The following is a 19,426-nucleotide window of genomic DNA, read 5'->3' as shown; positions in this document are numbered from 1 at the left end:
CTACGTCCTTCTTGAAGCGAGGCCTCCAGAACTGCACACAGTACTCCAGGTGTGGTCTGACCCGTGCCGTATACAATGGGACTATGACATCTTGTGATTTTGATGTGATGCCTCTGTTGATACAGCCGAAAATGGCATTCGCCTTTTTTACCGCTGCATCACACTACCTGCTCATGTTTAGCTTACAATCCACAAGTACCCCAAGGTCTCGTTCACACACAGTGTTACCTAGAAGTGTATCCCCCATCCAGTAGGCATGCTTTTCATTTTTCTGACCCAGATGCAGAACTTTACTATCTTTATTAAATTTCATCTTGTTCTCATTTGCCCATTTTTCCATTGTGTTCAGATCTCGTTGAACTCTGTCTCTATCTTCCGGAGTATTTGCCAGTCCTCCCAATTTGGTGTCATCTGCAAACTTGATGAGTAGTCCCTCCACCCCCTCATCTAGATCATTAATAAATATGTTAAAAAGTACCGGGCCGAGCTCCGAGCCCTGAGGTACCCCGCTACTCACCTCTCTCCAGTCTGATGAAACATCATTGACAACAACTCTTTGAGTGCGGTTCTCTAACCAATTCCCTATCCACCTGACTATCTGAAAATCCAGATTGCAGTCCTTCAATTTATCCATCAGAACATCATGGGGAACCTTATCAAAAGCTTTACTAAAATCCAAGTAAACGACATCAACCGAATTTCCACAATCCAGCAAACCTGTTACTTGGTCAAAAAAGGAAACCAGGTTGGTCTGACAGGACCTGTTGGAGACAAATCCATGCTGACTTCCTTGGATCACCAAATTATCCTCCAGATGTTTGCAGATTGCTCCCTTTAATATCTGCTCCATTATCTTCCCCACAACAGAGGTCAGACTCACTGGTCTGTAGTTTCCCGGGTCATCCTTCCTCCCTCTTTTGAAGATCAGAATGACATTTGCTCTCTTCCAGTCCTCCGGGACATCTCCAGTCCTTAAAGAGGTCCCGAAGATGATGGACAAGGGTTCTGCAAGTTCTCCGGAAAGTTCTTTGAGCACTCTTGGGTGCATTTCATCCGGCCCAGGGGATTTGAACTCAACCAGTGCAGCTAAATGCCTCTCGACAACCTCTCTATCCATGTCAACCTGCCACCCAGACACTATCCTTTGGCTACAGCCATCTCTAGATGTGCCTAAACCCTTTGACCTGTGGGAAAAAACAGATGTAAAATAGGCGCTGAGCCTTTCTGCTTTCTCTGCATCCTCCGTTAGAGTTTGTCCATCCGCACCCAACAGTGGGCCTGTTGCCTCCTTGACTTTACGTTTGCTCCTCACATAACTGAAAAATCAAGTTACAGTAGTATAGTCTGAAAGTGACTGCTGTATGGATCACTGTGGCTAAGTGGTCTGAGGACAGGTAGGGGGCTAATAGCATGCTTGACACAGATGAAGAAACGTTGTCTTGGCTACCTTCTTGGATGCTTTAGGATGCTTTGGGCTGATCCTGGGTTGGACTAGATAGCCTGTATGGCCCCTTCCAACTCTATGATTCTATCCCGTGATCTGAGCCAACATGGAAAGGGAGGCATCTTGATGAAACTGTTGTCAATTGCTGTCAACTATGTGGCTTGGGTCCTACCTATCTGTGGGACCACCTGTTTGCCTATGCTCCTCGTAGAGCACTTCGCTCTGTGGCTATGAACCTATTGGTTGTTCTGGGCCCCTGGGAAATCTGCCTGGCCTCAGGGCCAGGGCCTTTTTGGCCCCAAACTGGTGGAATGAGCTCCCGGGAGAGCTAAGGGCCCTGGCAGAGCTGTCAAGGTGCCACAGGGCCTGCAAGAGGGAGCTTTTTCACCAGGTGTTTGGTCAAGGCCAGGGAAAGGATGCCGGGGTTTCAATCTGGGGTCCAACCCTATAGTGTGGTGTCGTGGTTAGGAGTGCGGTCTTCTAATCTGGCGAGCCAGGTTCAATTCTGCACTTCCCCACATGCAACCAGCTGGGTGACCTTGGGTTCACCAAAGCACTGATAACGCAGTTCTAACCGAGCAGTGATATCAGGGTTTCCCTCACAGGGTTTCTGTTGTGGGGAGAGGAAAGGGAAGGCCATTGGAAGCCACTTTGAGACTCTTTTGGGAAGAGAAAAGCGGCATATAAGAACCAACTCTTCTTCGGTAATATCAGCGCTCTCTCAGCCTCGCCCACCTCACAGGGTGTCTGTTGTGGGGAGAGGAAAGGGAAGGCAAATGTAAGCCGCTTCGTTCAAGTAGAGAAAAGCGGCATATAAGAACCAACACTTCTTCTTGTTCTTTTTCTTGTTGTTGTTGTTCTAGTCGGTTTCTATGGAAGATCTCACCACATGAGAACTGTGGTAGACAACTGTTGCTGGAGCGGCAGAGCTATGGGGTTCTTTTGTGCTGTTTCCGCCTTCTTGCTGTTGCTGTTGTTTTAATATTAAGTTGTTTGAACTGGGGATGGGGATGTTTTATTGTTGATATTGATTGTTGTTTTTATTATTTTATTGTGAGCCGCCTTGGGCTGGCAGTTGCCGGGAGAGGCGGGGTATAAAAATAAAAAGGAATGAATGAATGAATGAATGAATGAATGAATGAATGAATGAATGAAAACAAGAGGGCAAACCTCTTAGACATGTGTCTGCTGAGCAACCTGATTGACTTAAACGTTCTATATCTACATGTGAATTCTCATTTTATATAGCCTATTCTAGATAGAACTGGTAGCTTAAAGACATTGTGGTTTCCAGGGCCCTGTACCTCTCCACCACTGAACCACTGAACTTCTGCCAGTAGAGTTGGAGTTGGATAAAACTGGTACTTGATTTGTATTACAGTCAAGTATTGCAAATAGAATGAATGAAGTGTTGACTCCTGAAAGCTTAGAACCTAGAACTTTTGTTGGTCATAAAGTTGCTAGTGAACTTCAAGTTTTGCTTTTCTATTGCAGACCAACACAACTGCCCACCTAAAACTATCAACATGTTTTTCTAGGTGATCACACCATGTTTCAGTTCAGTTCCGTTCAATTTATTGCATGTAGCCAATGGCCGTTGCAAGCCCTACAATTATCAACTTTAAAACTATACAGATAACATTCATTAAAATCATACATGGAAATCAGTACAGAATAAGAATACCTGAATAAGTCAATTAAAACTGTGTTTCAGAAATTTGACCCTGGTTTTTCTTGCAGCAAATAAGGCAAACTTGTAGGTAATTTAATACAATAAAATCAGAGTCCAGTCAGGCACCTTTAAGACCAACAAAGATTTATTCAGGGTGTGAGCTTTCAAGTGCAAGCATTCTTCGTCAGTCTGATGAAGAGGGCTTGCACTTGAAAGCTCACACCCTGAATAAATCTTTGTCTTAAAGGTGCTCCTGGACTCTGATTTTATTGTGCTACTTCAGACCAACACGGCTACCCTTTTGAATCTATCCTTGCAGGTAATTTAAGGGTCTAAATCTGATAACAACATTTCATCCTCTGTGTGCCCATTACACACAACAAGCACCTCTCGTAAAAATTTGTATCATGGTCCTAGATAGAGAGGACAATGAAACACATTATGTATGTTCTAGGGGCAAAGCCCATTGTATCCAGAAATGAAATGGGCGCTGGAGTTTGGTGGTCGGAAGAGGAAGGGGAGGACTTGTTCAGTCTGCAAGGGCATGGAGTTGAATGTATGTGTTGTGTGGGAGGTTGTGGTGGTGTAGAGACAAATGAGGGCATTGGTGTGGAGAGATGGGCGTCAGGAACCTGTGTTTTGGAATGTTCATTTACTGTGGGAAAGGACTGATCTTTGGGAATTATGGCATAGTGGTTACAGATGAGCTTTCCAGAGCCATGTCTTCAGATATGTGAAGGGAAAATCAGACTGGAGACTCTTCTTAGGGGGAGATTACATGGCAACCAATTCCTCCCAGTTCTGTGTCATTTCCCTCCTTGTGTGAATTGGGCCACAGACATTGAAATGTCCCCCTGCCCTAATACACATTGGGTAGTCACAGTACAGAGGTGTCCACCCTGCTCCTTCTGTCTCCATTTTTCCACTGTTGATAAAATGTTATGTGCCCACATGCTTCTTTCATGGTTGCTCCTTAGAAGAAGAAGAACTGTTTTTTTTTTGTACCCTGTTGTTTACAACCCAAAGAAGTTAAAAGCAGTTTACAAACACCTTTTCCCTTTGTCTCCCCTCGATAGATGACCTATGAAAGATGTGGAGCTGTGAGAGGTTTGAGAATGGGAATGGGTCGCAGTGACCCAGCAGGCCTCAGGTGTCTCTAAGCAGTTTCCAATCGTCTTCCATTTTTCTTCCCATAGTAGACTCCCTGTGATGGAGGTAGGGTAGAGAGCCTCACATGGAAGCTGGCAACCCTAAGAGGAGGTCTCTCTGTGCACAGAAGTCTTGATCTTAGTAAGATTTTGTATAATGGTTTTTTTTTTCCCGAGGCCAAGCTTGGAAAAAGACACTTCGGTTCCCATGTCTCTCTAGCCATTTACTTGTTCACTATTTACAGTTTCAGGCTATAAATATTCTTTATTTAGATCTTCCTGCACTTTCCAGACTCACAGGACTGATGCTGGTTTGTCTGTCTGTTTGTACCCCAGACTACAAACAGTTGCTGGTATGGGCTGGCTATAGCCCAGGAGGGAAACACCTGCACAACTGCCCCCCCCCAACTGCAGTCTGCAAGCCTCTACCATAGTATCTAGATCGCTGCTCATCTCTAGATGATAATGATCAGCTCTGCAGACAAAACTGACTACTTTTGAGGCCAGACTCTGAGGCATTGTATGATTTTGAAGTCCCACCTCCAAACCTCCAGGAATATTTCTAACCCAGGGGTAGCCAACCTCCAGGTGGGGCCTGGAGAGCTCCTGGAATTACAGCTCATCTTCAGAGTATAAAGATTAGATACCCAGGCAGAAAAAGCTACTTGGACAGTGTTGTGGTGGAGAAGAAACATTTAAGGCCTCCTACACAAGATGTTGATGAATTGAAAGGCTTGAGGCCTACTGCACAGGGTTGTTGTCCAGATGACAAAAGAACCTCCATAACAACATCCAGTTTCGTCTGCAGAATAATGCTGTGCATTAGGCTTCAAATCTGCAGAGAGTTGTGAAGAAGGAATTCACATGGCTTGGCTGTGTCTAACCCCTGGCCAGAGAAGTATTTTAAATGAGAAGGGGCTTTTCTGTGGCCTCCCTGTCAGGCAACTATTTGGCAGAAGGGAAAAGTCCCCCCCCCTCAAAAGGAAAGCCCTCAGTCTCCCTTGCATTGCTCTTGGAAAGGCCTCCCTCCCCTTAGTCAGGGGCTGTCAGAGGCTCCTTTGCAGCAGGCCTGAAGGGAGGGAGGGGGGAGCGCACTCACCAGCCTCCTGCCAGCTCTGTCAGGGTTCTGAGGCAATTTGCAGTTGGACACCACAGTTAGGGCAGGCTTGGGATGAAAGGGGCTGGCGCAGCCTGTCCAAGCCTCTATTCTCATCCCCTTTGGCAGCCCTACTAACCTCCTCTCCCTGCGGTGGTCAGGGGCTGACTGGTAGTGATGTCTCCAGATTGCCGCTGGCTGGGCTGGGTGGGCACGCCCTGTCAGACCTTTGGCCCAATGACTGGGCCAACTGCCCACTTAGCCCTTAGGCTCTGCAGGTGGGGGGGCGGGGGGGCGGGGCGGGAGGCACTTTGCACCGTCTGACTGGCTAGAACTCTGGCCCATCCATGTTGTTGTTGTTATGTGCGAAGTCGTGTCCGACCCATCGCGACCCCATGGACAATGATCCTCCAGGCCTTCCTGTCCTCTACCATTCCCCGGAGTCCATTTAAGTTTGCACCTACTGCTTCAGTGACTCCATCCATCCACCTCATTCTCTGTCGTCCCCTTCTTCTTTTGCCCTCGATCTCTCCCAGCATTAGGCTCTTCTCCAGGGAGTCCTTCCTTCTCATGAGGTGGCCAAAATATTTGAGTTTCATCTTCAGGATCTGGCCTTCTAAAGAGCAGTCAGGGCTGATCTCCTCTAGGACTGACTGGTTTGTTCGCCTTCACACCTTCCGATTGGGCCCTCACCCGGACTGGCCCCGCCCACTCTCTGCTCCCCAGGCCCTTAACCAAATATAATATCACTAACCGAGCAGTTACAGATATATGTATGTATGTATGTATGTATGTATGTATGTATGTATGTATGTATGTATGTATGTATGTATGTATGTTTGTTTTTATGCATTTATTCATTTCCTGCCGCTATTGGCAAGCTGTCTCACAGTGGGTTACTTAAAAGATAAAACCCCACATAAAAGTTAAAAACATTATCAAGCCCCATTACAATCAAATCCCAGCAACAAAAAGTTACAACACCCCAACTCCACCCCATTTTCCACCAACCCCTCCCCAGTGCCTCAGAGAGAATCTCAAGGAGATCTTCTACAGCTGGTTTTCCACTGAAACATATCCTTCCAGGAATATCTGCCTTCTAGATAAACTGTAAGCATGGTTTGGAAACGTAGAGCAGTAAAAGCTATTCTAATTTTAAATCTCATGATGTTACTTAGGTATGATGTACAATCACGATCTTTTAAAAGATTTCCATAACGTGAGGGAAATTTGGCTTAGTTTATAGTAAGTCTATCATACACAGCATTACAGCTATAAACCGATTTATGGATAGCAATCCCAGGAATTGGGATGCCATTTGGGATATCATATAGTACCAGGAGGTCATTAAGGTGTTTTGACCTGTTATTATCAGTTCTCATCAGCTCATTAAAACAAAATTGAGAACATGAGTAATTCTGAACAACTCGTGGACTATGGGAGAGTTTCAATAAGGCAAGATGATTACAACTCTTTATTGAGTGCATTCCCACTTCTGCCTTTACATGTGCAGGTGGAACATCCAGGGAAGAGCCAGAAGTCTCAGTAGAAAGAAATTGGTCTCTAGTCTTTCAATTATAGTTCCAGTCCCATATAACCACTCCATATACCAATTGAGGGATCATTTTACTCTTAAATACTTTTAGAGCAGGCTCCACCAGATAACCTCCTTTAGTGTGATAAAATGTTACAATTGCCCCAGTTGTTTGGTACCTCTTATGATTTCTATATGAGCTTTCCAACTTAATGTCTCTTTAAAAGTTATTCCCAAATATTTGAATTAATTGGTTTGTTTAATATTATTGCCATGAATACTCCAATGGAATTTCCAGATTCTCATCCCAAATACAGCCAGATTTGCTTTCTCTTAGTTTACTTAATTATTTATTTCTTCAATGTATTGACCGCCACTCCCAGAGGCTTGTGGCAGTTTACAAAATCCAGCTAAAAAACCCATTAAAATCCCATTAAAACCCCCGCTAAAATGGACTATCACAACATCCATAATAACACAATAGCAACAGCAAAGATAGATGGCAGAACCTTCAACCCCCCTAACTCAACTACAAGAGGGAGGAGAAAGGAGAGACAAATCAAAATGGTATTCATTATTGGCAACAGGGGGACTCCAACTGCTCTTCCTGGCCTAACCTGGTTGATGTCACTGCAGGAGCTCTAAGAAGCCTATTTGGATGAACAGAGAACTTCAAGAGGAACTAAGAAAGAAAAGGAAAATGTTCAGGAAATGGAGGGAAGGACAGAGCTCTAAAGAAGAGTACCTACAGGTTACTAGGCACTGTAGATCAATCATCAGAAAGGCCAAAGCTGAGAGTGAGCTAAGATTGCCCAGGGAAGCCCATTGTAACAAGAAAAGATTTTTCAGTTATGTGAGGAGCAAACGTAAAGTAAAGGAGGCAATAGGCCCACTGTTGGGTGCGGATGGACAAACTCTAACGGAAGATGCAGAGAAAGCAGAAAGGCTTAGTGCCTATTTTACATCTGTTTTTTCCCTACAGGTCAAAGGGTTTAGGCACATCTAGAGATGGCGGTAGCCAAAGGATAGTGTCTGGGTGGCAGGTTAACATGGATAGAGAGGTTGTCGAGAGGCATTTAGCTGCACTGGATGAGTTCAAATCCCCTGGGGATTTGAACTCACCCAAGAGTGCTCAAAGAACCGCAATCAAAGAGTTGTTGTCAATGGTGTTTCATCAGACTGGAGAGAGGTGAGTAGCAGGGTACCTCAGGGATCGGTGCTCGGCCCGGTACTTTTTAACATATTTATTAATGATCTAGATGAGGGGGTGGAGGGACTACTCATCAAGTTTGCAGATGACACCAAATTGGGAGCACTGGCAAATACTCCAAAAGATAGAGACAGAGTTCAATGAGATCTGAACACAATGGAAAAATGGGCAAATGAGAACAATATGCAGTTTAATAAAGATAATTGTAAAGTTCAGCATCTGGGTCAGAAAAATGAAAAGCATACCTACTGGATGGGGGATACGCTTCTAGGTAACACTGTGTGTGAACGAGACCTTGGGGTACTTGTGGATTGTAAACTAAACATGAGCAGGCAGTGTGATGCAGCGGTAAAAAAGGCAAATGCCATTTTGGGCTGTATCAACAGTGGCATCACATCAAAATCTCAAGATGTCATAGTCTCATTGTATACGGCACTGGTCAGACCACACCTGGAGTACTGTGTGCAGTTCTGGAGGCCTCACTTCAAGAAGGACGTCGATAAAATTGAAAGGGTACAGAGGAGAGTGACGAGGATGATCTGGGACCAAGGGACCAAGCCCTTTGAAGATAGGCTGAGGGACTTGGGAATGTTCAGCCTCTTTAAGTATTTGAAGGGTTGTCACTTGGAGGAGGGCAGGATGCTGTTTCCGTTGGCTGCAGAGGAGAGGACACGCAGTAATGGGTTTAAACTACAAGTACAACGATATAGGCTAGATATCAGGAAACAAATTCACAGTCAGAGTAGTTCAGCAGTGGAAAAGGCTGTCTAAGGAGGTGGTGAACTCCCCCTCACTGGCAGTCTTCAAGCAAAGGTTGGATGCACACTTTTCTTGGATGCTTTAGGATGCTTAGGGCTGATCCTGCATTGAGCTGGGGGTTGGACTAGATGGCCTGTATGGCCCTTTCCAACTCTATGATTCTGTGATTCTATGATACTATGTTAAATACCTCACCTTCATAAAATTCTCCTAATCATTGCAACAATCTCCTCAGCTCCACATACAACAATGATAGGAAAATCATGTCATCGGCATATAGTTCAGTTTATCAATTCAGTTCATTCAGTACAATGTTTTGGCCAGATAAAATTAGTTAAAAAGTACAAGTGCAAAATATTTCATGAATATAAGAAAATTCAAACATCTTTAACCCTCCCCCCGCTCCGGAGGAGCGGGAGGAATAAAGGAGTAAGGGCAAGTGGGGAGGAGTTAGGGCGGGCCCTGTCTGGGATAAAAACTCGGAGGGACCAATCAGGAGCCGCGAAGCGGCTCCTGATTGGGCCCTCCGAGTGTCACTCGAGGGCCAAGCAGCCAATGGGGAGCCGCGCAAAGCGCGGCTCCCCATTGGCTGGTTGGCCCAGCCTCGCCTGGGCCGGCCGGGGAGTTGTCGCTCAGAGGAAGAAGCCTTCCCCAGCGGTAAGTCCTCCGTCCGGCTTCTCCTCGCCCAGGGAGCCTTCTGCCGGGACCTGGGGCAGGCTCACCTGCCCTTGGGCCCGCCAGAAGGCCACAAAGCCCACTCCCAAAGTCCCGAGCCTTCTGCTGGGCCCTGGGGCAGCCCAGCCTGCCCCTGGGCCCGGCAGTAGGCCGCAAAGCCCGCCGCCCCCGTCCCGAGCCTTCTGCCGGGCCCTGGGGCAGCCCAGCCTGCCCCTGGGCCCGGCAGTAGGCCGCAAAGCCCGCCGCCCCCGTCCCGAGCCTTCTGCCGGGCCCTGGGGCAGCCAAGCCTGCCCCTGGGCCCGGCAGTAGGCCGCAAAGCCCGCCGCCCCCGTCCCGAGCCTTCTGCCGGGCCCTGTGGCAGCCAAGCCTGCCCCTGGGCCCGGCAGTAGGCCGCAAAGCCCGCCGCCCCCGTCCCGAGCCTTCTGCCAGGCCCTGGGGCAGCCGAGCCTGCCTCTGGGCCCAGCAGAAGGTCCCAAGACCACCTACCTTACTCTGTTCCTCCCTTCCTCCCAGCATTCCCTTTCTCCTTCCCTTCCTCCCAGCATTCCTTTTGTTTTTCCCTTTCTCCCTTCCTCCCTCTCTTCCATCTGCCTCTTTCTGGCTACCTGTTTCGCTCCCTCTTCTTCTGTCTCTATCTTCCTCCCTTTCTTTCTGTCTTTCTGTCTCTCTTTCTCCTTTTCCTCCTTCCTTCACCCCATCCCTCCACCCATCCATCATGCTAGGGCCCGCTGTATTTTGCCCACAGCGGGCTTAATATCTAGTTTCACTATATTCTAGGGTTGTACAGCAAGTAAATAAGCTTAACAATCTCTCTTTCTCTGACCTATTCTGCACTGATGGAAAACTCTGGAAGGGTGGTCATATGGCAGCAGGGCTAATCTGCTGATATCACTACCGGGGTGGGCCTCTTCCAGACCCAGTACATGGTAGTAGGCTGCCATTGCCCTGCTTTAAGGGAACATGGATGAATCACCAGACCTCAAGGTAATAGAGTAACAGAAGTGGTTGGGGTGTGGAAGTGTTGGAAGGGATGTGTCAGTGTTTGTCTCTTGTGGCCCTTCCTTGCATGCCCAGGGAATTGCTGGTCACCACTGTGGGATGGAAGGACTCCCTGGAGAAGAGCCTAATGCTGGGAGCGATCGAGGGCAAAAGAAGAAGGGGACGACAGAGAATGAGGTGGCTGGATGGAGTCACTGAAGCAGTAGGTGCAAACTTAAATGGACTCCAGGGAATGGTAGAGGATGGGAAGGCCTGGAGGATCATTGTCCATGGGGTCGTGATGGGTCGGACACGACTTCGCACCGAACAACAACTGTGGGATGGTACGTGAATACCCTTAAGGCCAGGCTGTATTCCATAGATTGTTGATGGGGGATCACTTGAGCATGAAATTGGGGTCACTGTGGGTAGGCAGGTAGTTGTGAATTCCTGCATTGTGCAGGGGGCTGGACTAGATGACTCTTCCAACTCTATGATTCTATGGCTTACCAATGTCTGCCTTTGCACAGTGACATTGGATTTCCCATTCAGGTACTGACCAGGGCCAAACCTGCTTAGTTTCCAAGATCTTACAAGATGTTTTCTGCACTTCCTAAGGCATTCGGGGGCCAATGGGGCCTAGAACGGTAGAGGCCAGTATGGACACAGAAGAGCCAGGCTGTCTAGGCTCGGCTCCTCCCCATCCTATTGTAGCCTGAAGGAGACAGAAAATGTCCCACTCAGCCCTGTGGAACTTCATGCCAACGTGGGGCCAAATGGGGCATTTTTTTCCAGGAATTGGGATTGCAACCACTCTCCACTACCCACTCTCCATGCAGTGGAACTGTCCCACCCCAGCCGCCTCTGTTGGGATGCACAAATTCAGGGTGGACCAAGTCTGCTGCCAAAATATATCTCTCATGGCTCCACCATAATACAGTGATGGCAGCCCAGAGTGTCACTGCTGGTGTGGAATGACCCTCTGTCTCTTGGATGTACTTGGTAGCTGTTCTGCTCTCCTCTCACTAGTTATAAATTGAGTTTCTTTAGCCATTACTTTCCTTCTTTTTCATCTTATATAGGCCCTCTCTTTTTTTCCCTCTCTCTTACTTGGGCTTGGACCTGTAGCAAGATAACTTATTTAAAATTAATCTGTTCACAATATGTTAAAAGTAGCTACATGAATATATCATGTAAAATCTGCTTCTATTTTTGGAAGTAAACTTTCTTTCACATTACCATTGGAATCAGAAGATCTTTGTAATTGATTTGAACAACATTTTCCCTTCCCCAAGAAACATGGATGGATGAGGATACTACTGAAAGCTTCTGTGCTGCCAAGGCAAATGATGTTTGTTTACATTTAACCCTATCGCTTCTCGGCCTTTTGGCTAAGATCATGTGGAGTACCTATCTACATTTAACCCAATTACATTCTACTATACTGTTTCAAAGAAGCAAAGAAATTAAAAGACGCTTGCTCCTGGGGAGGAAAGCTATGGCAAATCTAGACAGCATCCTAAAAAGCAGAGACATCACCCTGCCAACAAAAGTACGTTTAGTCAAGGCTATGGTCTTCCCAGTTGCAATGTATGGCTGCGAAAGTTGGACCATAAGGAAGGCCGAGCATCAAAGAATTGAGGCTTTTGAACTCTGGTGCTGGAGAAGACTCTTGCGAGTCCCTTGGACTGCAAGGCGAACAAACCGGTCAGCCCTATAGGAGATCAGCCCTGACTGCTCCTTAGAAGGCCAGATCCTGAAGATGAAACTCAAATACTTTGGCCACCTCATGAGAAGGAAGGACTCCCTGGAGAAGAGCCTAATGCTGGGAGCGATTGAGGCCAAAAGAAGAAGGGGACGACAGAGAATGAGGTGGCTGGATGGAGTCACTGAAGCAGTCAGTGCAAACTTAAATGGACTCCGGGGAATGGTGGAGGACAGGAAGGCCTGGAGGATCATTGTCCATGGGGTCCCGATGGGTTGGACATGACTTTGCACCTAACAACAACAAATACTGTTTCAATTCATGAAAGTGATCCTATGAACAATCTCAAGCTGCTCATGAATAGGCAAATTGGTCACCAAATATCATTGACATCTGTAGTTCAGATACTTCAAATTCTTTCTGTTATCTGATGAAGAGGAGCTTTAGCAGCCAATGGAAGTGAATTCATCTCTCTAAGTGAAAAGGTCATCTTAGATATTCAATACAAATGTCAATGACTCCAAAATTAGCACTGATTTTTCTCAGAGAATTTCTGTATGCTAAAATGTCTGTGTTGATACATTTCTGTCTTCTGACAAATGCCCTTAATGTGTACATTTGGTAGCACTGGATGGTGTCTTTTATTGAAAGAAAATGGGCCCACCCAAATGAGCTTTGCTGTTGGGTTAGTTTTTGATTGTTATTTCCCGTTTCAGTTTACAGAGTAACTTACAATGCAGCTCTCAGAATACTTCCCTGGAAAGATGAGCCGTTGATTAAAATGGCACTTCTGGTGAAGAGGGCTTTAAACTAAATCCGACGGGGAGCGAGACGTACATTCAGAGCCTGGTGTGATGGCAAGATCTGAAGATGAGAAGATTGCAAATCTACAGGGAACCTAAGCAGGGAACTACTAATTTACAATGAAGTTAAAAAACCAAGACTTCTGTCCCCCACGTGCCGAGAGGACGCTGCCACCTCCGCAGGTGGCCCGAGCCCCATCCTAAGCCCATTTTAAAAATGGGCTTTACTGCTAGTAAAACTAATAATAAATAAAATGATATTACCCAAAGGGGCCCTAACTGCTTTGTTAAGGGCAGATCTTGGTCTGTCCTCTTTGAGGGCTTACACACATCCAATGCTACTAAAACGGTGGAAGAAAAACATATTGTCTATTGTAAATTCTTTTAGTCATCAATGCTTTAATTTTGCTGTGATCGAACCAGCCTGTTTTTGCCTTGCAGGCCCTGTCCCACCGTGTCCACCCCCTATTCTCGCTGGTTGCCAACTCTAGGAGGGCAGCAAAAGGGTCTCTCTCTGGTAAACACATACTGCCACCACCTGGCTGTAGTATAGGGCTGCGAGCTGGGAGAATCAGGACTCCTAGCCACCCCCCCAGCCCCCACCCCCATCCCCTGAGGCCCTGTTTCTGTGTATCCTACAGCCCCAGCAAGTGAGCAATGAAGACAATTCACTGCAGGGTACACCCCTCCGGAGGAGTAGCTGCTTGCCCAGCTCCCTCCCCTGACACTGGGTCTTTCCTTTGCACTGGGCTAGTGTTTCCAAAATGGGGGAACTTGATGTGGTCATAGAGCCAAGATTTACTAAAAGATAAGGTTCAAAAGCGGATCTTTAGCACAGCACACTGTTCATAAACAAAAGTAGGAATGGGGTTGTCGGGAGTTGGGTGCCAGAGATCAGGGGTTGGGGCTTTCTTCAACAGACTGGAATAGAAAATAGCATGGACACGGTGGTAAGACTTTGGAAAAGCAAGTTCCACGTAGACAGGATCAATCATCTTGAAAGGGCCCACAGTTTCTTGAATGGCTGCAGGTACTTTAAGTGCTTGGTGGACGCATAAGCCTGGTCCCCCACCTTCCAAGCAGCCTCGGGACTCAATTTCTTCTCAGCATACGTTTTACGGCTCTCCTTGGCCGCTTGCAGCACCTCCACCAACCATGCCAAAGAGTCCTTAACCCTGCTTGCCCATGCCTGAATGATAAGGAATCAAGTCAAACAGAACCATATTAAAGAGGGCAAATCCCACAGGGCTTTGTCAGTGCCAGATGATTTAATAGCAGAACTAGGAAACAATAAAGGCGTAAGAGAACAGGTTTTCTTTCAGGATGCAAAAATAGATCGATCCTTAATTGTGCATCTAGATGTGCTCCGTGACTTAAGACCTTTAACAAAGATCACAGCAGAGCCCTGTAGGTGGTCAACATCAATGTGAGTAAGCTTGCTTTTTAGGCACACTTTTTAGGAGTGCAGACTTCTAATCTGGCGAGCCGGGTTTGAATCTGCGCTCCCCCACATGCAGCCAGCTGGGTAACCTTGGGCTCGCCACAGCACTGAGAAAACCTTTCTGACAGAGCAGGAATATCAGGGCTCTCTCAGCCTCACCAACCCCACAGGGTGTCTGTTGTGGGGAGAGGAAAGGGAAGGCGACTGTAAGCCTTTTTGAGCCTCCTTCGGGTAGAGAAAAGCGGCATATAAGAACCAAGTCTTCTTCTTCTTCTTCTTCTTCTTCTTCTTCTTCTTCTTCTTCTTGGCTTTTTCAACCCTGAGATATAAGTTACTGCCTTCATCGATTTTGACCAGGGGATATTCCCAAACTACTCTCTCACAACATTTCTGTATTTGTGGGAATCCAATAGCTGAAGGTCTTCTGCAACATCTATTGGACTGCTCACTTTACCGAAATGCTAGGAGAAAATGTCTGTATGAAATAATTCCAGGGCATTAAGCTATTTGCTCTCAGACACAGATCCGTATGTGACATGAAGAGTTGCTACTTTTTTATTGGCGGTAATGAAGATTCAAGCTGGCAATTTGGCAAATACCATGTCCTTTTTGTACTGCTGATATGTAGAGTGTATGGCTAAAGTAAGTTTTAGTCTGTTTTAGCTGATAATCATGATAGTTTAAGTCCTAACCTTGAGATTATCTTGAACCCATTTATCATACTGTGTATTTGAACTTGTGATGGCCTATGGCCTAGTGCCATAGTTTACTGTTACAGTCATAGGATTCACTCAATGCAGGTTATCTTTCCCCACCTGGTGGCAACTTTCCATGGAGTCAAGATGCCAATATCAGCTGGAACAAACATGCCACTAGATAAGAGTCCTAATATGAGCTCAGCAAAGAACCAAAGTTCTCATTTGAACTAAACAAAGGACCCTAATATGAACTAAACAAAGTTTACTTTTTATGCATCCTGATAAAGGAGGAAGAAGAACAGCAGCAAACACCAGAAAGAGCAAAACCAAATAAACAATTAAAAACAGAGACAGGATAAGATTTGGAAAATAGCGACCCTCTACAAGAACTGAAGGTAAGATGGTCATCTTGCAAGGGTAAATGCCCTTCTTTGCTTACTTATTACCAACGGAGACAGATAAGTGGTAGGGGCCAGAACATACCTTGTTTTAACTGGGGCCAAAAAAGTTGGAGCTTTACTCAGGTCCTGTTGATGTCGATTGTCTTGTATACGCTACTTAACTAATGATGCAGCTTGATCATGAGCTAATTTGGATAATAAGTGTATGGAGAAACCCAGACTTTGGATTCCTCTTTGAACAACCTTAGTCCAAGAAGATTGGAAGTTGTCATTCAGGGTTAAAGAAATGTTGCCCACATGTCATGGTGCAGGAATATATGTCATGGTCCAGGTATTTCTTGTCAGCCTGGACAACACTGCTCTGTAGGGAAATTTTTGCTGTCTATTTTGTGTGTGTATTTTGCTGGTGAGACCCTGAGTGAAGAGGGTTCACAAGGCATCCAGAAGGTCACAAGCTGGAGTGCAGTAGGTATGTTATCCCGCGGTCTTTTCCTGAGCATGTGGTACCCCAAACTATGCCACCAAGTGATCTAAGTTGGATGTGCAGGTGAAATTTCCCATGGGGCCAGCAAAGATCATCTAGATGGAGTGTGACAGAAGAGAACTGAGAGGCCCATTGCATAAGAGAACTTGATGACCCATTCCAGAAATGTATATAGATTCCTGACAGCCAGACAAACTGCAGAGCTGCCCATGGGTATGACCTTATCCACAAAAACCGAACACTTAAATTCCAATAAGCAGAAGTCCCAGAGGTGGACAGGTGTCAGCCAGGTAACAACTTGTAGATCACCATAAATGTACCAAGGTTGTATTCTTTCCCCCTTCCTGTTTAACTTGTATGCTGAGATCATCATGAGAGAGACTGAACTCAAAAAATCTAACACTGGAATTAAGATTGGAGGAAGGAATATAAATAATCTTCAGTATGCTGATGATACGACCCCCCTGTCAGAAACTAAGGAAGGCATAGAACAGCTCATTATGAAGGTCAAAGAAGTAAGTAAGAAATTTGGCCTTTTCTTAAACACTAAAATGACCAAAATAATGACCACTGCATAAAACAGACATGTCACAATAACAATTGATGGAGAAGAGATCAAATGCATTAAAGAATTAATTTTTCTTGGATCACAGATTTATGTACATGGCGATTGCAGTATGGAAATAAAATGGATCCATTTAGTAATGATGAGCTTGAACCAAACATGAAAAAGCAAGGACATAAGCCTAACTACCAAATGCAGATTAGTTTGAACCATCATATTTCCAATAGCCACTTATGCCTGTGAAAGCTCAACGATGAAATACTGGACAAGAGAAGAATCAATTCATTTGAACTCTGGTTTTGGAGAAGGCTTCTGTGGTTTCCATGGACAGCAAAAGTCACAAACAAGGAAATACTACAGTGCATAAGGTCTGATATATCATTGGTAGGTAAAATCATGAAACTCCGGTTCACTTAGTTTGGACATATCATGAGATACAACTCAAAGGAGAAAGCAATTATGCTAGGACTAGAAATAAAGCCCATTTTATTACTGAATAAAATGGGCGCTAGAAGCCGGTCTTCTCTCGGCTCCGGGAGCAGGCTCACCGCAGTGAGGCAGCTCCTGGGGCCAAGAGAAGGCCGGCTGGCCCCCCCCTCCCCAAAGACAGAAACGGCGTTCTGTCAGCCCTGAGAGCGGCCTCGGTGGGCGAGGCCGCTCCCGGGGCCGACAGAAGTCCGGCTCCTGCGCCCCCACCCTCCGCAAAGACTCAAACAGGCGCCGGCTCCCGCCCCCCCACCCTTCAGACAGAAGAGCGGCCTCGAGCTTACCGGCGGGTGAGGGTCGAGGGCGGCCATGTTGATGCGGAGGCAATGGCGGCCAAGGAGGCAAAGGGGAGGCGCACAAAGTGCGCCTCCCCATTGCCTCCTTGGTCCAGGATTGACACTCGGAGGAGCGAATCAGGAGCCGCTTCGCTTCGCGGCTCCTGATTCGCTCCTCCGAGTTTTTATCCCGGACAGAGCCCGCCCTAACTCCTCCCCCCATGGCCTTAGTGCTTGGCGGTTTTAAGATTGGTCAGTAAAAAAAGGAAATCAGGCCAACAAAAGGTATGGTGGTTGGATGCGACTGGAATGAACACCAGCCAGAACATTGCATGGCTGAAGGAGGCAGTGTGGAATTGGGAATCATGGTGACAAATGTGCCATGGGATCACCAGGAGTTAGACACAACTGGATGACACAACAATAGCAACAACTAGCCTCCAGCTCATGCCCAGGAGATCAATGAGTTCAAATTCTCCTTTTGAAGACTTATTTATTGCCCTGCGCATTATTGCTTATAGTGTTATAATTTAAATATTGTTTTTAAAAGTCATAATTATGTCATAAGGCCTGATCCACAGGAAACAACAAACCTGGTATTGATGTCATATGACATTAATGGGATGGTTTGGTGATCTTTTCAAAGGTTCTGTTCATTTGGACTCGAATCAAATAGCAACCACTTTAATAGCACCCACCTGTAATCTGCAAATAATGCTTGTCTTCTCTAGCCAAATAAGACACTATCTGATCCTATCTCGGAAAAACTAGAAGAGAAGCATAGGGGACAAAAGCATAGGAAAGGGAGTTGAGAGGAGAGGATCAAAAGGCTTGGGACAGAAGTCCTTATAGGATTAGCAACTGCCTCTGCACCTAGCAGAAATGATGTGTGAGCTTTCTCACCTGCCTTCCTTAACTCCAGGGCCCATTCCGCACCAGGATAAATGTGGCAAATTGGTTTTGGAAAGAAAAAACGCAATTTTAAATAGTGGAATTCGTTGTTATGCATACCTGCCTTTGTATTGGAATCCAGCTGCGCTTCAATCGTTTCCCACAGGTTTCCGGTCTTGGCAAAAATCACTAGAAAGGAAGCGATTTTTTCTGTTCTTTGTCCCGCCCCTGGCCGTCACTCAAATGAACAGCCAATGGGTGGCCGTTATCCGCTCCCGAAAAGCCCCTTTCCCTTTAAGGCAGGTTTTAAAAAAAACAACACACACATGTTGCAAAGAATATGCCTTGATTCGTTGCAACGGAGAGACCCATCTAGCTGGCAGGTGGCGTGTGAGCTGCCGTTTCATCGTTGTCATGCTTCCCCGAGTGAGAAAAAAAATCCCCCACCCCCCCGTGCACAGGCGTGATTTTCGGCTGAAAATAAAGGGAACCAGCAAACGGGACTGTGTGGTGCTTGGTGACTTAAAACAGCTCTGTGAAGGGACTGCAGCCGGGGAAGCCTCGCTGGGTGAATTAAGGCTCACTGGTTCGTTGCTCTCCGCTCACTCCCAGAAAAAAAAATGGCAATCGCTTCGCCGGATGATCAGAGGAGAGGGCCAGGGGGAGGGACTTTGCTGAAACCGTAACAATGGTAATGCACAGAACTTTTTCGCTAGTGTTGCAGACTGGTTGCAAGAGTGTAGCGCTTTCCAGAGGGTGAATCTACTTTTTGGGATTTCCCTGGAAGTGCTACAACGAAGCGCTTTTTGCTGATCGGTTTCAGGAGTGTGGCAGATTGTGTACAACGTTGTGCATAAATGCATTTTAGTAGCGATTACAATTTGCCACACTCCTGCTACAATGAATCTGTGCGGAATGGGCCCAGGTGTCTCTCTACTACACTTGCTTGTAATAAGCATAAACATCATACATATAGAGGCAGATAGCCTGAAAGTCACAGGTCTGGCCCAGCTAGTAGTTAGCCCACAGAATTACAAGGCAAATTCCATACTAATTTATGCCAGTAAAAGTCCCTTGAAGTCTAAGTCCTTGTAGAAGTCGAAGTCCCTTGAAGACTAAGTCCCTGTAGAATGGGGTGTGGGGAGTTTCTTCTTCTGTCTT

The 19,426-nt window shown here is 46.3% G+C and overlaps 1 long non-coding RNA gene across 1 annotated transcript; it reads left to right on the top strand.

Annotated features, from left to right (window-relative positions):
• Positions 1-9,488: 9,488 nt before the first annotated feature.
• On the top strand, positions 9,489-16,795 carry LOC143823919 (uncharacterized). The gene is made up of 3 exons (XR_013226645.1): positions 9,489-9,520; positions 15,451-15,558; positions 16,702-16,795. It is a non-coding gene; the product is annotated as an uncharacterized LOC143823919 (long non-coding RNA).
• The last annotated feature ends 2,631 nt before the right edge of the window (positions 16,796-19,426 follow it).

The sequence above is a fragment of the Paroedura picta genome, chromosome 14 (genome assembly GCF_049243985.1).
Source record: "Paroedura picta isolate Pp20150507F chromosome 14, Ppicta_v3.0, whole genome shotgun sequence".
NCBI lineage: Eukaryota > Metazoa > Chordata > Lepidosauria > Squamata > Gekkonidae > Paroedura > Paroedura picta.
Note: the sequence above shows the minus strand (reverse complement) of the source record. Positions and strands in the feature narration are given on the sequence as shown.